The sequence below is a fragment of the Mastomys coucha genome, unplaced genomic scaffold (assembly GCF_008632895.1).
Source record: "Mastomys coucha isolate ucsf_1 unplaced genomic scaffold, UCSF_Mcou_1 pScaffold20, whole genome shotgun sequence".
NCBI lineage: Eukaryota > Metazoa > Chordata > Mammalia > Rodentia > Muridae > Mastomys > Mastomys coucha.
This window is the reverse complement of record NW_022196903.1, coordinates 66,382,203-66,401,512: the sequence shown is the minus strand read 5'-3', so window position 1 is coordinate 66,401,512 and position 19,310 is coordinate 66,382,203. Positions and strand designations below refer to the sequence as shown.

The following is a 19,310-nucleotide window of genomic DNA, read 5'->3' as shown; positions in this document are numbered from 1 at the left end:
CAATGTCTGTTTCTTTTCTGCAGTGTTGCCAGGGGGAAAGCCTGAGGGGACAGTTGCATATCACCTTCTAATTTGCTGTTCCATTTTTTTTTTCAGTACGGAACAAATGTCTAAAGCTTTCCAAACACTTAGCCTGCACTTGGACAGATCCCTTGACTTTTAATGCTGTATTGCAGGGGAAAGAGCGTATATATGTTCCCGGAAATGTTATAGGGTACATAGAGAATCCTTTGAAACATCTGCAGGGATCTTGCAGGCTGAGAAGCTGCAAGAAGTCTGTTTTCCTGGAAGTGGAGGTGCAGTGACCCTGCTTCCCAGGTCTCCTGTGTCTCCAAGCACCTTATTGGTATTTCTTCTTTGAGTAAGAAGACTGGGCTTCTTGTTTGTGTGTCCTTCCAGGAGGCCTGAGAAGCAGTTGTTTGCATCTGAGAGTAATTAATCACGAGCTGAGATCTCAGGGTTATCTGGTCCAACAATTGGTTGTCTGGCGTCTGTTGGAACACCTGCAGCGATAGAGCAGCCCAGAGCATGCTGAGTTCCCCCCTCATTCACGTAATGGCTCTTCACTCCTTAGACAGGCCTCCTGGACACAATTTTGAATATCTGGGGCCTACATTCTACTCCAGACCATCTGGGATGGTGTGTTCCAGACCAAAGCCATCCCCAGGCACCATGGAAAACAGCAGCCTCCTTTTTTGGGGGGAACCCATGCATGTGGCTGACAATGCACCCATATTCTGCCTCCATACATGCCTCCATCCATCCTGACCCCATGGAAAGCTGTGCACTACATTTTCATCTCATTCCCAGAGGAGTGTAGGGGTTCGATGTGAGGACTTTGGTCAACAGAAATTCAAATCCTCCTACAGAGCTAGACAGAGAGTTTCCTTGCACCCCGGTTTCTTGATCTGCAATAGAAACTCTTCGCCACCTCACCTGTTAGTTTTCAGTTCAGATTCAGTGAATTAATACTACTAAATATGCCGAGCGGGGCTGCCTGCATTGCATGTGCAAGTGCACAGGTCATGACCCAAATGTGATGTCGAGAGAACACGTTGTGGGAGTCGGTTCTTTCCTTCCACCATGCGTGTTCCGCGAATTGGTCTCTGGTAAAACAGTGTTGATGGCAAGTGTCTTTCCTCAGTGTGCTGGTTAGGTTTGTTTGTTTTTGTTTTTTTGTTTGTTTGTTTCTTTGTCCACTTGCCTAAAGCTAAAGTCATCTGTGAAGGAACTTCAGTTGAGAAAAAGACTCCATGAGATTGTCCTATAAGAAAGTCTGTGGGGCATTTTCTTGATTAATGATTGATGTAGAAGCACCCATTCCACTGAGGGTAGTGCTATCCCTAGGCAGGTGGCCCTGGTTACTTAAAAACAAAACAAAACAAAACAAAACAAAAAACCTGTAGGCTGAGGAAGCCATGAGGAACAAGCGAGTAAGCAGCACTCCTCCGTGGGCTTTGCTTCAGTTCCTGCCTCCAGGCTCTTGCATGAGTTCCTGCCTTGACTGCCCTCAGTGATGCACTATAACCTGTAAGCCAGATAAACCCTTTCTTCCCAAGCTGCTGTTGCTCATGATCTTTATCGCGGCAATGGAAAGCAAACCAAGACCCATCCCTTCAGCCCTGTTTGTGTGTCACTGAATGTGGAACCCAATGCCTCAGGCATCCTGAGGTGCTCAAACACAGAGCGGATTGTCTCCGGCCTTTGATGCTGTTTTAAATCTCTCAGAACTCCTTCCTGATACTTGGCCTAGATGAACAGTCTGTATAAATCTCCCCTATGGATTTATTCTCCATTTCTCTTTAATCCGATTTTCTACAAGCTTCTGCCTTCAAGAGTATCTCACTCATCAGATACTGATTGTACACTTCTTTGGGATTGAGGCTCTTCTGAACACTGGCCACAGCAGGGACATGAGTGTCCTGGGAAGGCTGGGTGGACCCCTCTGTGTGACTCACTTGCTCTCTCCAGTCCTACATATGGGCATTAACTCTCAAGATCCTGTTACTTTCATAGTCTCCTTTCTGCTATTTTCCCCTTTTTAAAATTTTTTATTATTACTGTGTACGTGTGTGCACATGTGGAAGTCAGAGAACAGCTTTGTGAAACCTTCATGTGTGTTCCAGGGAGTGAACCCAAGTCACCTGGCTTGTGAAGCAAGTGCCTTTGCCTGCTGGGCCTTCTTGCTGGCCCATCTTTTCTGCTACTTCCTATTCTCATTTAGGAGTATCTTTCCATAGCATACTTAGCATAAAGCCTCAAAACCTATAGGTCCTGACGTCACCTATCCAATGCTGGCAGACGTTAGAGTGGATGTCTGTATCCATCAGCACCTCCTTCTTGATTTTTTTTTTTTTTTTTTTTTAAATTTTTCGAGACAGGGTTTCTCTGTATAGTCCTGGTTGTCCTGGAACTCACTCTGTAGACCAGGCTGGCCTCGAACACAGAAATCCGCCTGCCTCTGCCTCCCAAGTGCTGGGATTAAAGGCGTGCGCCACCACTGCCCGGCTCCTTCTTGATTTTTAATATTCACCTTTACCTTGGCCCAGCTGGAGAGAGCAGTCCATAGTTAAAAGCGGTACACTGTGCTCACAGGATCACAGCTGTAACTTGGGGGACGATGCAGATGTCCCTCACGCTCTTTGAAGAGCTCAAGTCAAAGCCTCTGTGACATGCACCATCGAGGCTGGAGAGACACAAATATCAGGAAGACACTTGCACCGAGTCACAGGAACCAGAAATCAAGCCCTGAGCCCAGAGTTTTTCTTAAAAGCTAGGCATAGTGCCGCAGACCTGTCCTCTGAGTGCAGGGGCGATGGGTAGACCGAAGGCTTGCTGCTGTACCTAGCCTTCTTGGTGAGCTGCAGGCCAGGGGAGAAAAACCTTGTTTCAAAAAACATGCTGGACAGCACCTGAAGATAACCTATGGCCTCAACACGCATGTGGAAACATATGCATATACGTCTACACTCGCAGAAGCATGCATACACATACAAAACATAAGATTCGCTTTTGGAGTCTTACCAAATTATACAGCCATTTTTTATTTTGGTTGGTTGGTTGGTTTGGTTTGGTTTCAGTTTTGAGAAAGGCTCTCACTATGAAACTCTGGCTGTCCTGGAACTCCAGAGATCTGCTTGCCTCTGCCTCCCTATTACTGGGATTAAAGGTATTTACTACTACACCTGGCTTCAAATTATATGACAGTGTCACCATTTAGATTTAAATTGCTCTAAATTTTAGAATAATAATATTTCTCGAAATTCTAGTCTTTATCCCTACTGTTTGGACTTTTCCAGAATGACATCTAGGGGTTCATATCTGTGCAGCCCTGAGAGCTCTGGTTCTTCATCAATAAGTAGTGTTCCATAGTGCATATGAGCTTGTTTATCCAATCATTCAGTCATTGAGGAAGACTTCAGTGGTTTCTAGTTTTCACATTCATGTTAGTTTTTAATGAGGGAAAAATCATCTCTCCCTGCCTTCTCCCACCCCCATAGGTCATCTTCAGCCTTGGCTGGCCTCGAACTCACAGTGATCTGCCTGCCTCTCTGCCTCCTGAGTGCTGGGAACAAAAAAGTGAGTACCCTCATTACCACCCAGCTTGTAAGCTTTGAACTCTTTATCTGTGATGGTTAGCCTTAATTGTCAATTTGACAAACCTAGAATCATCTGGTCTGAAAGTCTGAATGAGAAATTGTCAACATTGGGTTAGCCTGAGGGTATATCTATGGGGGATTGTTTTAATTGGCTGATGTGAGATAACCAAGCCCCCCCCCCCCCCCCCCCGTGGGTGGCACTATTCCCTAGGCTCAAGCAAGCAAGCAAGCAAGCGTACATGCATGCATTTGTTTCTCTCTGATCTTGGCTGTGGCTAGCTGTTTCAAGATTCTGTCTTGATTTTTTTCCATAATGGTGGATGGACTATGCCCTGGAATTGTAAGATGAATTAAATTTTGTTTTCCCTAAGATATCTTTTTCATCCTTTCCAGGATATGTTATTTTAGCAACAGAAATGAAACTATTTTTCTGTGAGACAGTCTCATTGAGCCTAGACTGGTCTCAAACTCCTCATGTAGCCAAGGGTAACTTTGAATTTCTGATCTTCCTACCTCTATCCTCTGATTGTTGGGATTATGTCTCTCATTTATATGTTACTAGGGCAAACTCTTATCAGCTGAGCTATATTCGCAGCTTTGAGTTGATATCTCTATAAATTAAAAAAATAGAATTAAGTAATGCCAACATAAGCTAGTGTGGTGGTACAAGTCTGTAGTCCCAGCTACTGGGAAGGCTGAGGCAAAAAGAGACAAGAGCCTGTCTCTGTTTGACAGTAGTTTGAGTCTGCCTAGGCTACATAACAAGACTGTTATCTCAAAACAAATACCACTGAGTACTGAAGACAGGATAAAGATGCTAAAGGTGGGACAGTCAAGGTGCAGGGTCTCAGACTGGGTTTGTCTTCTCAGCTTTAGGCATGTGGGAAGAAAGGGGAGGTAAGCAGCAGAATGTAGACACTGCCATTGTCCCACACAAAGGGGACACTGGTCGTGGAGACTCTATTCAAGGGAGCTGTGCGAGGGAAATGGGGATGAGGCTTGGGGATTTAAGTTGTTTCTGAAGGGTATTCCCAAATCCTGCTCTGGGTAATTCCCTGACTACCATTTAATCAGCTCCATTAAACCCTGCCCTGTCTAGTGCACTGTGGTCCAGACACGGCTCTCTCCTGGGCTCCCAGTAATAGCTCAATTGTGTGTAAGTGGCTGTGAAGAGGCTCTGTGTGCTAGATGAATAGGACTCATCTCCATGGAAACCAGCCCTGGCTGAGGGGCTGACCTTTGACCCACTTGTTGCCACCATACTGTTAACCACTGGTGCCTATTGGATGCAGAGAGAAGGGCAAGGAAATGGCTGTCAGAGTGGCTTTCATTTGCCTTCAGTTTAAGCCTAGGTATGGACTGAGTAGAAATAAGACCCCAATATTAACCCAAAGCAAAACAAACAAACAAACATTATTTTGACTATAGATTCTGCCCCCGTCTCCTTGTCCTACAGGGCAGACCTTACCGTGTGCTCTGTTGGTTGCCATCATCCTCTGGGCTTTCAGACACTGCAGGAAGGAGGAGGTTTCTATTCCGGTAATATAGGCCTTGTGGTGTTGCCATGGGCAATGTGTCTTCTGTCCAGTGAGTGACCAAGAGGCTGCTAGGCCTTATCCCTGTGGTGTGCTCCACCAACCCAGGTGTTAGTCATGCATCCTTTAGAGATGACAGCAACAAAACGTGGCTGCCTAGCAACTACATAGGTCGGGGCAAGATGACTTTAGCAACCCTGAGGGGAGTCATGAGCTCAGGCCCTGTGGCTGTGGGTGAACATGTGGCCCTGTGTTGCCTTGTAGCACGCTGATCAGACTAGCAGAGCTTTCCTGACTCCATTCTTTGATCTGGGTCATGTTTGTCATGGGCTCCTGGACAGACTCTTGATTTTAGAAGCAGGTCTTCCCAGGTTCTTCTGTAGAGGGGTTTCTGGCCTGGGCCAGGGTCCTGGTTTGCTCCCTTCCCGTGCGTCCGTAGAGACCCATACATTGTTTGTTTGCTTTATTTGCATCAGGGTCTTGCTATGTAGGCCAGGCAAGCTGACACTTGACTTATGCAATCCTCCTGCCTCAGCCTCACCAGTGTCAAGACTACAGGCATATGTATCTTCATCCCCAGCAAAACCCAGACTTTTTAAGTGACTGTTTCAAAACAAAGGTAACTTGAAGATTCTGCTGGGGCCACCCAGTGAATAGGATAGGTGAGGTAATGTCTTAAATATAAAATGTTTGGGGCCAGAGATAAGGCTTCACTGAGAGGGTACATTCTCAGTATATAGGATGCCCTAGGTTTTATTTCTAACACCAAATCAGATATGGTGCCACACTCCATAGTTCCCACATTCAGGAAGTAGAGAGAGCCAGGAAGGTCAAACATTCAAGGACATCCTCAGATAGTTGGTGAGTTTAAGACTAGACTTGAGTAAATTAGACCTGATGCTGAAGAGGAAAGAGAAAGAAAGCTTGATTAATTCTATAAGTGGAAAAGGAGAAAGCCTTGATGAGGGTTGGTTGTGAGTTCACCAGGGCTCCAGGCTCAGCTCCTTGAAGACCGTGACAATTCTGCTTTTAGTCTCAGGCACCTCGTAAGTCTCCCGGCTTCTAGGACTGTAGGATGATGTGGACAAGAAAAAAGTGAGAGATTTCAGAGACATTTGTGATGACTGAAATGGCCAAATCCAAAGCCTGTTGACCACCACACCATCAAGGTACCAGCTTGTCCTGTGCCATGTTCCTAAGACCTTAGAGTGGTGTCTCCAGATTAGGGTGGTGTCTCCAGGTCTTGTTAATTCTCTCATCTCTGTAAATCCAAATTAATCTGATAGTCTGCCTCTGCCAGCTCTTGCTAAGGTGATGCTTTCTAGAACTAGCTGGCCTAGTTTTCCTAGCTACCTTGGGGTGTGGTCCCAGAAATGATTGTTTCAAACTCTGTAGGACACCCCAAATACTACAGGAACTCCTAGACAGTTTGGCTTGCTTTGTTTTCATTTCTGTGTTATGGGCCCACAATACTTAGCCATGGCTTGGGTTCTGGGACACCCCACTTCATTCTAATTGTGCTTTCTGGCTGGTACTTTGGTGACCCCAAGGTCTGCAATGTGGCTGTCTCTATGGCTTTCGCTTGCTTCACGGAAGCTTCATATTTGTAGAGTAGCAGCCCCTTCCCTGGGCTTCAGGAAAGCTACACCAGCATCCTCTATAAGGTCATGCACAGTAAGTGGTTCAATATGCTTTTCCATCCCCAGAAAGTGCCATTAGCAGCTCACGGTCTATTTACAGGAGGTTGGGTCCCCGGATAGCATTCCCAATGCCTGAGTTGTGGGGAGCCGGAAATACACATATATTTAACCCTGGGCTTGCAAAAGGGAGAAGCTGCATCCCCTCATTCTGCAGCTGTGTAAACAGTAGGGGGCAGGGGACAAAGTTAAAGATAATGCTGAGACAAGGAGAGGGTGGGGGGGGGAGATGGGGGTACCAGATTGTAAAGGGTGGGGAGAGACCAGAGCATGGGACACAAAGGCCTGCACACAGGTTCCCAGGTTTCTCATTTCTAAGACACATGCTCACCAGCACTGGAGCAATGGGGTGGGGATGAAAAATGCTAAGAGCCTGAGCTGACAGGGCCAGATGAGACAGGCAGACCAGGGCAGGTGATGGCACTCCAGATGAGAGATGTTTCCTCCCTGGACAGCTCTGGGCCTCTGGGGTCAACAGGAGGAAAGATTCTCATTCCCTGTCCCAGGTCAGGCAGGGACCTAAGTAATGGCGAGGTCCCAGCTGTCTGCCCAAGAGAGTTCCTTCACGAAGCAGCAAATGAGGGGGTAGAGACTCAGACACAAATCCTACCCTAAGCTAGTACGGAAAGAAAAGGCAACACCGAAATTGCCTGCATCCTTCACACTTTGTGAGGGGGTTGTGGGAAAGAGAGGAACTAGGAAATCAGGGTAGTATCTGCAGCCAGAGGAGGGCTCTCCGTCATCAGCCTGGCTGTGGACGCTTGCTTTCCAGCTCCAGTCACTGACTCTGGTCACTAAGCATCTTATCTTCCCTTCCACACGACACTCAGCACACCCCGGATGCCTCCCCTCCTCCAGTGCTTCCATGATGTTCCTTTCCATTCTGATGATGGCTAGCAGCAAATTTCAATGCATCCCCATCCGCCTGGCACCACCTGGCAAAAATCTGTGCAAAAAATCACAGACCAGGTAGGAGAAGATGGTCCACTGCCTTCACAGTAGTATCGAGGTATTGTCGAATTTCCTGGGGTGGGGGTGAGGGATCAGGAGAACTTTGCAGACAGATAAGAAACTGTCCACACGGTGCTGAGGGCGTGAGGACCTGTCTCCCTCTGTGGCCACATCAGGGAGTGGGGACTCTGGATGCCTGGAGGGAAACCTCACGGCAGCTGGGAAAAGAGAGTGTGGGGACCCCGGAGAGGGTCCCCAAATATTTGGGAGGAGCCCACATGCATTATACAGGGAACCTCAACCTGGCAGCTATAAGTCCAAAAAGGAAAATGGGGTGTGTGATCCTCTAAACAAGGATCCTTAGGGATGGTTAGCTTATGTCAACTTGACATAGACCAGAGTCACCTGGGAAGAGGGAATTTCGATTTAGGAACTGTTTCCACCTGACTGGAAATGTCTGTGAGACATTCTCTTGATTAATGGTTGACGTGGGAGCACCCAGGCCTGTGGACAGTGCCTTCCCTGGATAGGACCGGTCCTGGCTGTGGAAGATAGTAAACTAAGCAAACTGGGAGCAAGCCAGTAAGCCGGGTTCCCGAGTAGTCTCTACTTGAGTTCCAGCCTCGGCTTCCCTTGGTGATAGAGTATGACTTGCCCTTTCCTTCCTGAGTTCCTTTTGATCAGTGTTTTATTACAGCAAAAAAGTAAACTAAAAGCAGCCTTTTGCTATCTCTTTTCTGCACAGTAGTCAGATAATTGTTTTTTAAATGTATATCAGTGCTTGCCTAGCATTATGTGAGCCTCTGGGTTAAATATCTAGCACCACAACACGAACATGATAGCATGCGTGGACATGCGTGTATGTGATGAAGTCCACCAGCAGTTCCCTCCCAGTCAAAAGTCTCAGCCTGTGACTAAGTCAAAAGCATTAGCTGGTGATTCAGCACGGTCTATCGGACTGTCCGGGGTGGTGGGGTGGCTCTATTTCTTCCACATCTTCCTCCCCATGGTAGGCTGGGATGCTAGGGAGACACAAACTTAGACTGTCTGTGTTTATGAGAGTTCTAAAGACCTAAGCTCATTCCTTGTGTTTATGTGGCAGATGCTTTATCAGTTGAGTCTCTCCTCCCACCCCCACCCCTACCCCCGTACCAGGAATCAATCACTCTCCTTCTCTTGTTTCTCTCTCACAAACACAAGTGTGAGGGAGCAAGTTTCCACCTACACAGAAGCCAGAAAGTGTCTAGGGTCCTGCTCTTACCCTGCCTCATTCCTCTCAGACAGAGTCTCTTCTTCTCTCTCTCACCTATAGAACCATCTCCCCAGCCCTTCATAGGAAGTATGTGTATGCATGTGGTACATCATCTCAAGTACCCAGCAGCCTTACACATGCATGGCCTTCCACCACCTGATAGAGGAGGTCTCATCCCCACAAGCCGCTTTCTCCTAGAAGTGCTAGAGGCTGTGAAGGAGCCATAGGTTGGCAAGGGTGTGATGTGGGCATCTCTTTCCCTGCACCTCACAGTTGCCGTCTGAGATGTGAAAGGCTGACTAAGGAACATCACCAGACAGTGTGTGCCAGCTAACAGTGACATTCCAGAGGTAGCAACTATAGACTAAGCCGTGTAGGACGCAGCTCAGTGCCTGTTAACAGCAGAAAAGGAGAATCCTGCAAGCAGGGAGAGGAAGGGAGAGAGACTTTTTTTTTCCTTCCTAAAACAGTAACAGTAAAAGCTGGTGGTACTTTGGGGGTAAGTTGGACCTTAATGGATATGTGAAATCTGCGTCTTTTGTTTTTGTTTTTAAGGAAATGGAGAAAGGAAGGAAGCTGGAGGGTTTGAATTTGTTCTGCTAGCTTTGGAATTCTGCAAAATCAGGAAATCAGAATGTACCAGTTCTCAGAGCAGTGACATTTAACTTGATTGGGAAGGGCACACCCAAGGTCACCCTTTAAAAGGGTTTGTCTTCCTCCACAACATTTTGTTTTACCCAGAATGTCTTTTGGAGCTCAGCACTTTTGGCTTCTTCTCGCAGTGTGGGAAAACAAAATTGGAACATGACTGTTGCCTGGGTTGCCTCTTAAGAGGCAACTTCTCCAGGGTGGAGCTCTATAGAGGTTTGCTGATTGACTTACAGATGGAAGGCTACAGGAAAGGAGTGGAAGGAACCAGGGTGGGGTGGGGGCTTCCTTCCACCCCTTGGCCCAGAGACCTGGATGTGTTTTTATGCAGTCCTTGTTCATGGAAGGTAATTTAGGCTCTAGGTATATTTTTAGTTTATTGGTTTAAAACTTAAAAATAATAATAATTTAAATGTAGCCACCATTTATTTTTAGTATTGTAACTAAACTCTGTTAAGACGCTGTTATTTGTACTCTCTGAGGGCCTGGATAACTCCGTGTGTCCAGGAATAGCCTGTTCTTGTTGCTCAGTGAATATTCCTTTCAGAACCACCTGGTCCTTTCCCTCTGCAAAAAAGTGGGTCTAAGAGACGTTACAGAAGACAACAATGGGAAGTTCTTCTTCTGCCTGGGCCTCGAGTTAAAACTGGACCGGTTTTTACTTTCAAGGCCCCAGAGGGAAGGAGTTGTAAGTGTTACTCTGCAGGTCTTTCTCAGACTCCACACTTCCCTCATTAATGTGCGTGGCATTCTTGCCCTTATGCCACAAGGCTGGAGGCCTTCTAGCCTCCAGCTTCTCCTGGGTAGTCCTGTTCATCCAAGGGCTAGCAACAGGGACTCCGCAGCAGGTAAAGTCTGAGTCTCCACTTGTAGACACATCATGCTCAAGAATTCACACACCCGGGGTTGGGGATTTAGCTCAGTGGTAGAGCGCTAGACCCTGGGTTTGGTCCTCAGCTCTGGGGGGGTCAGGGGGGAAGACAAAATAACAAAAAGACCAAAAAGCCAGGCGGTGGTGGCCTTTAATCCCAGCACTTGGGAGGTAAAGGCAGGCGGATTTCTGAGTTTGAGGCCAGCCTGGTCTACAGAGTGAGTTCCTGGCCAGCCAGGACTACACAGAGAAACCCTGTCTCAAAAAACCAAAAAATAAAAATTAAAAAAATAAAAAAGAATTTACACACACACACACACACACACACACCCCCCGCCGGGAGGGTTCCAATTGGGATATAAAGTGAATAAATACGTTAATTAATGTAGAAAAAAAAAAGAATTCTCTGCTTCTGAGGCTAGAGAGATGGCTCGGGGCAAAAATACCAGAAGTATGAGACCAAGGCTGAATTCCCAGCATCTGCTTACAAACTAGCATGGCCACATGTAACACGTGTGCCTGTAATGCCATCATGTGTGTGGGGGGGTGCGGGGCGACTGAGACAGGTAAATCCTGACAGATCACTGACTAGTCTGATCACTGGCTATTCCTGTTCACAGTGCCATAAAGTGGAGAGTGATACAGAAGAAGACACCAGATGCTCTGCCCTGGTCTCCACAGGTGTGCACACCCAAACACATATGTCCAACACACATACCACACACATTTACACGTCATCTGTGGGATACCCCAAATAACCACAAGGGCAACCCCATAAGCAGCTCTCGAGGCTTTCTCAGCTAACCTTCCCCTCCACCCTGATTGAGGCCTTCGTCACAGTGGGTGTGCAAACGTTGCCCATCCTGCCCTCTCTCTTCAGCTTTTGCTTTGAGGCAGACATTGAGTTCTGCTGGTCCTTCCTTCTCTTCCCTGGAGATGGTAAGAATTTGGTGCATTTCCAACCGGCTAGCAGCCACCTCTTCAATGGGTGATGTATTCTGTTTCTCCTCTTTACAAACTTCATTCTCTGGCTCATTCAAGAAGTGCCTTCCCCACCCCCAAGACCTCAGTCTCCCTCGTTTCTGCCTCCCTGTCGTTAGACGAGGCTGTTTTACGTCAGACTTTCCTCACAGTCTGCAATTTTGAAGGTCTTAAACGAAAGGGCATGTTTTCCTTCCCTTTCCTCATTTAGATTACAGTTCTGTCACCATGGGGCCTCACGCCCATCTAGAGACCTCAGTGTACCAAAATACCAGAGAAGGTGTGAGCAATGAGTAACTGTTAAGCCCTCCAGCCAAGGCTCTTCTGACTGTGACCATGCAAAGTTGGTTCTGGTCATTCTCCCTGTCTCTTCTCCTCCCCCTCCCCATTTTATTAATAATCAGCTTTATTGCAGTTTTAAATATTAATTCTAGAACTGGGAATGGTGGCACATGCTTGTAATCCCAACACTTGGGAGGCAGAAGCAGGAGAATGACTGTAAGTTCAACCCCTGTCTCCCCACCCACAAAACAAACAAACAAACAAATAAAATCGCCGAGTCTAGGCTTGAAGCATATATAATTCAGTGGTAGAGCACTTGCCCAGCGTGCCCATTTCCCTTGGTCCAATCCCCGGTGTTACATATACACATAAAACAGAAACCACTGAATAGACACTACAGCTACTCAGAACCTATAGTGTTTAAGGTCACAACCACCCAGAGACTGCAGAGAGGACCTAGCTACTAGAGCTTACAGATAGGTGACAGGAAGATTTTTGGTAATGTGGCCAGGACTCCCAGGCTTTGAGTTGCAAAAGGTTCCTTCTGGTGCCTTATCCATGAAGAGTCTTGTATGACATAGTGCCCACCTCTGTACAAAGTCTAAGGAAGACCTGGGGGTGTGCCCAGCGGCTCTGCGTGGGAAAGCAGTGTTTTCACATTATTCACAGAGGACCCAGTGTTTTGAAATAATCTGGGTCTGAATAGCATAAGAGAACCTGGAAAGGGAGAGAAAAGGCCCAGGAGGGGAAAGCCGGAGTGTGAGAGAAGCTACTTGGCGAGAGGGGAGCCCAAGGCATGGGAGTGGCAATCCGAAAGGCAGGATGCAGGCTCAGGATGAAAGCCAAGGTGCTGATGCCACACTTGACGAGACACTAGATATATAGTGTGTCACTTCTCATACACACTGAACGTCCTAAGGAGCCAGATGCATTTTTCGTGTTACACGTGTTTCTGCACCTTAGTAGGTGAGTTTTGAGGGACATTGCTGCCAATTACAGAACACAGTGTGAATTGAGATCCCTAGAGGTGGGAGATGCTCACATATGCACAAGCACACACACACACACACACACACACACACACATACATACACACACACACACACACACCTCCTTCAAAACCAAACAAAAAACCCAACTCAACGGCAACCATTCACATTGTGAAGTCCCAGTCACCAGTGAAAGTTCAGGGGAAAGCTTCATTTGTTCATTCACTCAATGCATAGTTATCGAAGGTGTTTTTGAAAGTGATTTTTCACAAAGAGGAAAGGGAACAAACTATATAGACCCATGGCAGAAAGGCATTCCAGGCAAAGCACAAACACCCTGAGGTGGCTCATGACAGGCAGACTGGGAAGCAAGGAGCAGAGTAGGTAGGCTTGGGGGTGGCCTTGAAGAAGGTACATTCAGAAAGATTGGACAGGAGGCCACGCGAGGAGCTCTCTCTTACAGAGCACCCTGGACTCTGGCCTCATGGTGAGATGGACAGGGTGGAGTGGGGGCTCTTGTGTAAAGGAGTGAGGTGATCTGATCCTCACTGGAGCTCACTGGCAGCTGGGAAACAGGCAGAAAGGAGCCAAGGTAAAAAACCCAGGTAGCTGTAGACAGTGCAATAGAAATAGGAATGTGTAGAATAGAAGCTAGGGGAAAGTCAGATTGGAGGTTTGTTTTGAAGGGAGAGCGCTACAGTACTTGGGGGCCGATAAGCATACAGTGCCGGAGAAGGAAGAGTCAGGAATGCTGCCTGGCAACAGGAAGGAAGAAGGAGCCATTGTCGGAAGTAGGGAAGGCAGTAGGATATGGGTCCTGAGGAAATGGTCAAGAGTGACTGAGATGCTTTGGGGGCATCCGGTGAGGAGGGTGAAGAAGTTAGGAAAGAGTTATCAGGAAACCATAAGCCCAGAGCCACAGATCCCAGGGGAATGAGAGAAGAGGAAAAAAAAAAAAAAGGCAAAGTTGCCTGGCGGGCATCGCAGCCTTCACTCCTGCTAGAAGAAAGAATGAGAACTGCTGATCAGGAGTGACTGAACAGCCAGCACGCAGGACTGTAGTCCTTGGCATCCAGGAGTGTGGCGAAAAGGAAAAAGAACCAAGTCAGAAGTTGCAGAAGGAGACTTGAGCTGGGACAGTGTTGTGGCCAAAGCTGGTCATTGCTGCCCACAAAAGATGGACTTAGCATTCCAATACAGCTAGGAGCAGAGACACATGCTCTTCCAAGTCCCAGCACACCCGAAACTCAATCTAGAGACACCAGTATAGTCTCTGGTTCAGGTTTAGGTTCCCATGGCTATGGCCCATCATATGACCCACGTAGGGGTGCAGGCCCTAGAAGCTTCTTTTCCGGGAGTGAAGGGCTGGAGTCGAGTTTCTATGCCAGGCATCACACCATTCCCTCTTTCATCTGGGGGAAAGGTGTAAGTTGACTTAAACAGCCTTCTGGCAGGCTACAGTGCAAATGAGAAGACTGGATGGGAAAAGACCATATGGTGAATTTCAAGTTACAGCCTTAGGCTCAAGGATCTCTTTATGGGTCAATGAATATCCATCCTCTGAAGGGTTCTGGTCAAATGGAAGCCACCAGCAAAAGGCCTCTACCCCAGGCAGTATAGCATTGCCTTGAGGTGGCACGGGGAGATCTCCATCTGATGGCAAGCTGCTGTTTCTTCTGACTATTGGATTCAGATAGGATGGCACCCAGGGTGGACTCCATGTCACATTGTTATTTATTGCCACCAGTGGTAGCATAGATCTGGCCTCCAGATGTGGCTTAGTCTTGCACCGGGAGAAAAGTGACATGGATAACTCAATAAGGTGGTGGTGGAGGGAGTGTCTCAGTTTCCAGTGTCTCCTAAGCTTTCAGACCTAAGGAGACTTCAGCTGCCTTCAAAGAGAAACTCAATAAGATTGTAACAGAGTCTACTGCTTTGTGGATTCTAACACACTAAAATATAAAGGCAAGAGCTGGCTCTCAACTCTAATCTCAGCACTCTGGAGAGAGAGGCAGAGACAGGCAGATGTGTAGTAGTTTGAGGCCAGCTTATTCTACACAGTGAGTTTCAGGCCAGCCAGAGCTACATAGTAAGACCCTACCTCAAAACCAAACAAATCATAAAGGCAAGCTTGTTGGGGGATTAGGGAGGCAAGTACAAGGGAGAGACCAACCATATCATCTATGATGGCCCAGAACTAACATACACACACACACACACACACACACACAGACACACCCCACACCACACTACATACCACACACACAGCCTTACCTACATAATCTAGATGGGCACATATGTGACTCACACCCATTGTCTCATTAAATCTGCCCATAATTTTAAGAATATTAGGAGTGATGGCTCAGCGGTTAAGAACACTGACTACTCTTCTAAAGGTCATAAGTTCAAATCCCAGCCACCCATGGTGGCTCCACAACCATCTGTAATGAGATCTGATGCCCTCTTCTGGTGCGTCTGAAGACAGCTACAGTGTACTTACATATAATAAATAAATAAATCTTTAAAAAAAAAAAGAATATTAGGAGTGCAGCTGGTATGGCCACTCTTATTGAGTGGACCTGAGGTTTCCTGCCTTCTATACCTAGCTGTTCAAGGTTGAGGCAGAGGAAGTAGTCCCTTTGATGAAGGCAACCCCCACCTGCACCCTCTCATTTATTACTAACACATTAGCCAAGGAAGCTGGTAGAACTGCAATCCTCGGGGCTCCCAAGCATGTAATTCTCAAAACAGTTCCCCTTCCTTATCTCATGAAATCAGGGGATAGGGACCTGGCTATCCTGCCACTGTCCGATACATGGAGCTGCACTGAAGGGCTGGCAAAGGCGGTGACTAACAGGCTTTGGTAGGATACCTTTTATTTGAGTGGGGGGTGGTGGTGGTGGTGGCTATTTTCTTCAAACTGAAACAAGCCATCCCTTTTATTACCAGGTCCTATTTAATTGCCTTACTGAGTTGGTATGCGTACCAGAGGCCCCTTCTGTGTTCAAGACTGCTTGAGGAAGTATTTATTTCATAAATGGCTCAGCAGACTCTATGCATGTGGATGGAGACATTGAACTGTTCTAGTTAGCAACAAGCTTCAACTGGATGCAGCTTAGAACCACTCAGAAAGCCCCTCAAGTGGAGAACCATCTTTATCAGCATTGTGGGCAGCATTGTCTTAACTGTCTTAATAGATGTAGAAGGACCCAACCCACCATGCACAAAACCATTTGTCAATAGAAGGCCCTGGGCTGTATAAAGAAACTAGCAGAGTGTGAGCCTAAGCGAGCCAGGGAGTGAAGCACAGCTGTGGTCGGTCCTCCATGGGTTCTGCTTCAGGTTCCTGCCCTGGGTTCCTGCCCTGAGTCCCTTCAGTGATGGGCTGTGACATGGCAGTGAACCCTCTCCTTCACTAATTTGCTTCTGGTCATGGTATTTGCTCGAAAGGGAAGCAGAACAGATTTCAAGCTTATCAGAATAACAACAAAAGATGTCCAAACCAGTACATAGCCTGTTGTGATTATGATGGTCATTGTTACTACTAAACTCCACCCATACTTCTTTTGGTTTCTTTGGCCTCGCTGGCGGAAGCAAGATGATGAAAGGAACGCCATCCTTTAGAAAGGGTCACGATAAGATGCACACGCTATGCTGCCACTGTGTCTCCAAGACCTACCACCTTCTGAGGTCGACCTTTGGCGAATGTGGGGCTACTCTGCCAAGCACAAGAGAAAGTATAACTAGAGCGCCGAGGCTAAGAGACAAAACACTACCAGGACTGGGTGGATGAGGCACCTAAAGATTGTCCATTACAGATTCAGACAGGGATTCCATGAAGGAACAACACACAAACCCAAGAGGGCAGCTATTGTAGCATCCAGTTCATCTTGAGGATTTCAATCAGTAAATAAATTAAGTGTTCTGGTTAAAAAAAAAAATCTACCCATACACAAAGACAGCCATTCATATAAGGTCATTTCAGAAGTTTAGTCTATTATGAATATTATATGCATATGTCTGTGTACCACATGTATGCCTGGTTCCCACAGAGGCCAGAAGAGGGTGTTGAATCCTGTGGAGCTGGAGTTACAGGCAGTGTAGCCTACCATGTAGGTGTTGGTACTTGAACCTAGATCCTCTGCGGGTTCAGCCAGTGCTTTGACCACTGAGCCACCTCTCCAGCTCAGAGTCTTGTTTTTCTGAAGCAGCGTTTCATTGTGTAGGACAGACCAGCTTTGAACTCAAAGAGATCTGTTTGCTTTTGCCTTTTGAGAACTGGGGTTAAAGGCATGCGCCACTATACTGGATCTTGTTTTGCTTTTTTGAGACAGAGCCTCACTATTGATCAGAGGTTGCGCTTGGACTTGCAGCCCTCCTGCCTCAGCCTCTGGTGTTTAGATTATAGATGTATAGCACCATGGTGAACTTAGATTTGTCTTTTTTATTTTTCTTTGTCTAACACAATTTTTACATTGTCTTAAGACAAGTCTAGAAAAATCAGAAAGTGTTACACAGTTATGCTAGAGCCTATTTCTTAAATTCCCAAAGCTTTCTAAGACAGTTGGGAGGGAGGGTTCTGCCCCCAGGTGAGTATTTTAAGAAAGTTTGCTTCTAATTGATTTAGACATTTTTATTTAATTTGCAAAACCTACATGGACTTTTTTTTTCTCCTCACACTGTTTTAGGATTCACAGAACAATCAAATCCATTCTTCAGTAGAATCTGAGGTTTTTTTGCCAAAATTTTGAGGGTTTAAAAATAAGCTTTAAATGTAGAGCATGCCCGTGATGAGGTTGTCCATGTGTCCTGTGGCCCCACAGAGTCAGGCATGAATGCTGCAGCTGGATTCCATTCCTTTGTCAACATGCAAATTAACATCTTCGGTGGCTCCCTCTGCCAGCATACTTATCCCAGTCTCCAAATGTGTTATTTGTTATTAAAATCACCATATTTATATGTGGGGGGTTTTGCGGTGACTTCCCCAGATGCTGAGATTCTAACTGTAACCATGCAGGTTATTCAAACATCCCTTGGGAATGTAAGAGAGCTCCAGTCCTTAATGTTGAAATGAAAGGACGCTTTGTGGTGAGAAGTATGTGGTTCTGTTAGCTCTCAGCCAGAATTGAAGGTGCCTGCTAAGCAAGCCTGGTGACCCGAGAAAGAACTGACTCAAAGTTGTCCTTTGGCCTCCACACGTCGTGCACCGTGGCACAAATGCACATGCACTCACACACTTAATAAGAATAAGTCTTCTGAGGTCAAACAACATGTAGGGTTTTTTTTTTTTTTTTTGGCCAGGTGTGGCGCTATAAACCCATAATTCTAGCACTTGGGAAGTGAAAGCAAGAGAATCAGCAGTTCAAGGCCAATCTGGGCTATATGAAAGCCTGTCTCTGAAAAACAAACGGAGGTGGTGGTATACACCTGTGATCACAACACAGGGCACACAGATTTCTGTGAGTTTAAGGCCAGCCCGGTCTAGGAAGTTGCAGGACAGCCAGGGCTATCTAGTGAGGCCAAACAAAGCAAAACAATTTGAAAAGCCAAAACAACAATCAGTAACAATGTAACAATCAGGTGACTAGTTATATATTTATAAATCATTAGCTATGTTGTGAGTAGAAGTTTTAGAGAGCCTGTTCACTTCTCCCCAACAATCAGCGTGTAAGGCAGGTGTATCCCAATGTGACCTTAGGAAACCTCTTAGGTTAATGGTGACATTTCTTGGTTATCTGGAAGTACTTCTCCATGCTTGGTTACATGGGAAGTTTCTCAAGGGATTGCAGATTGGAGCCTCACTTTCTACCCCTTCTTTTTCTATCTATCTGTCTGTCTGTCTGTCCGTCCACCCGTCCGTCTGTCCATCTGCTTATGTGTATATGGGTGTTTTGGCAGCATATATGTCTATACACTCAGTATATGCATGCCTGGTTCCCTCAGAAGGCAGAAGAGTTTGAGATTCCCTGGGATTTAGTTTATAGACAGTTGTGAGCTGCTATGGAAGTGTTGAGAATTGGACCTTGGTCTTCTGGAAGAACAGCCTGTGCTCTTAACCACTTAAGAGATGCTCAGACCACTGGTTGATGGTGCATGCTGTGAGTAGCAAGGTGTAAAGCCAGGTAACCCAGTTTCCAAGTGTGAGAGCAGCAGGACCTGCAGAGGCTGTTTCCATGGACCCCAGATTTTCCTAGCTTCTCCCAGACAGCTGCCGAGCATTTACATTTGCAGAGGAGAAAATGGTGAACATCTGACAACATTTGTTTAGCTGATTCTGATTGTTGCTGGGGAACACCACACACACACACACACACACACACACACACACACACACACACACACTTTAGGGATTTGGAGAAGAGATGTCAGCCAGCCCCAACCCCCATTCCTCCAAGTACCAAGATCACTAGCACTGTGCTTGCCATTCTCCAAAAATGTGCACAGACATGGCTGATCCGCCCACGCTGGCCTTTCCGATAACAGAAGCAGCCCAGCCAGAAATGAG

The 19,310-nt window shown here is 46.6% G+C and overlaps 1 protein-coding gene and 1 pseudogene across 2 annotated transcripts in view; both read left to right on the top strand.

The window, feature by feature from the left end:
* LOC116099092 overlaps positions 1-16,757 on the top strand; it is a 135,846-nt pseudogene extending 119,089 nt beyond the window's left edge.
* Positions 1-19,310, top strand: part of Tcf7l1 (transcription factor 7 like 1) — a 167,357-nt gene that overhangs the window by 88,827 nt on the left and 59,220 nt on the right. The gene's annotated exons all lie outside the window — the stretch shown is intronic.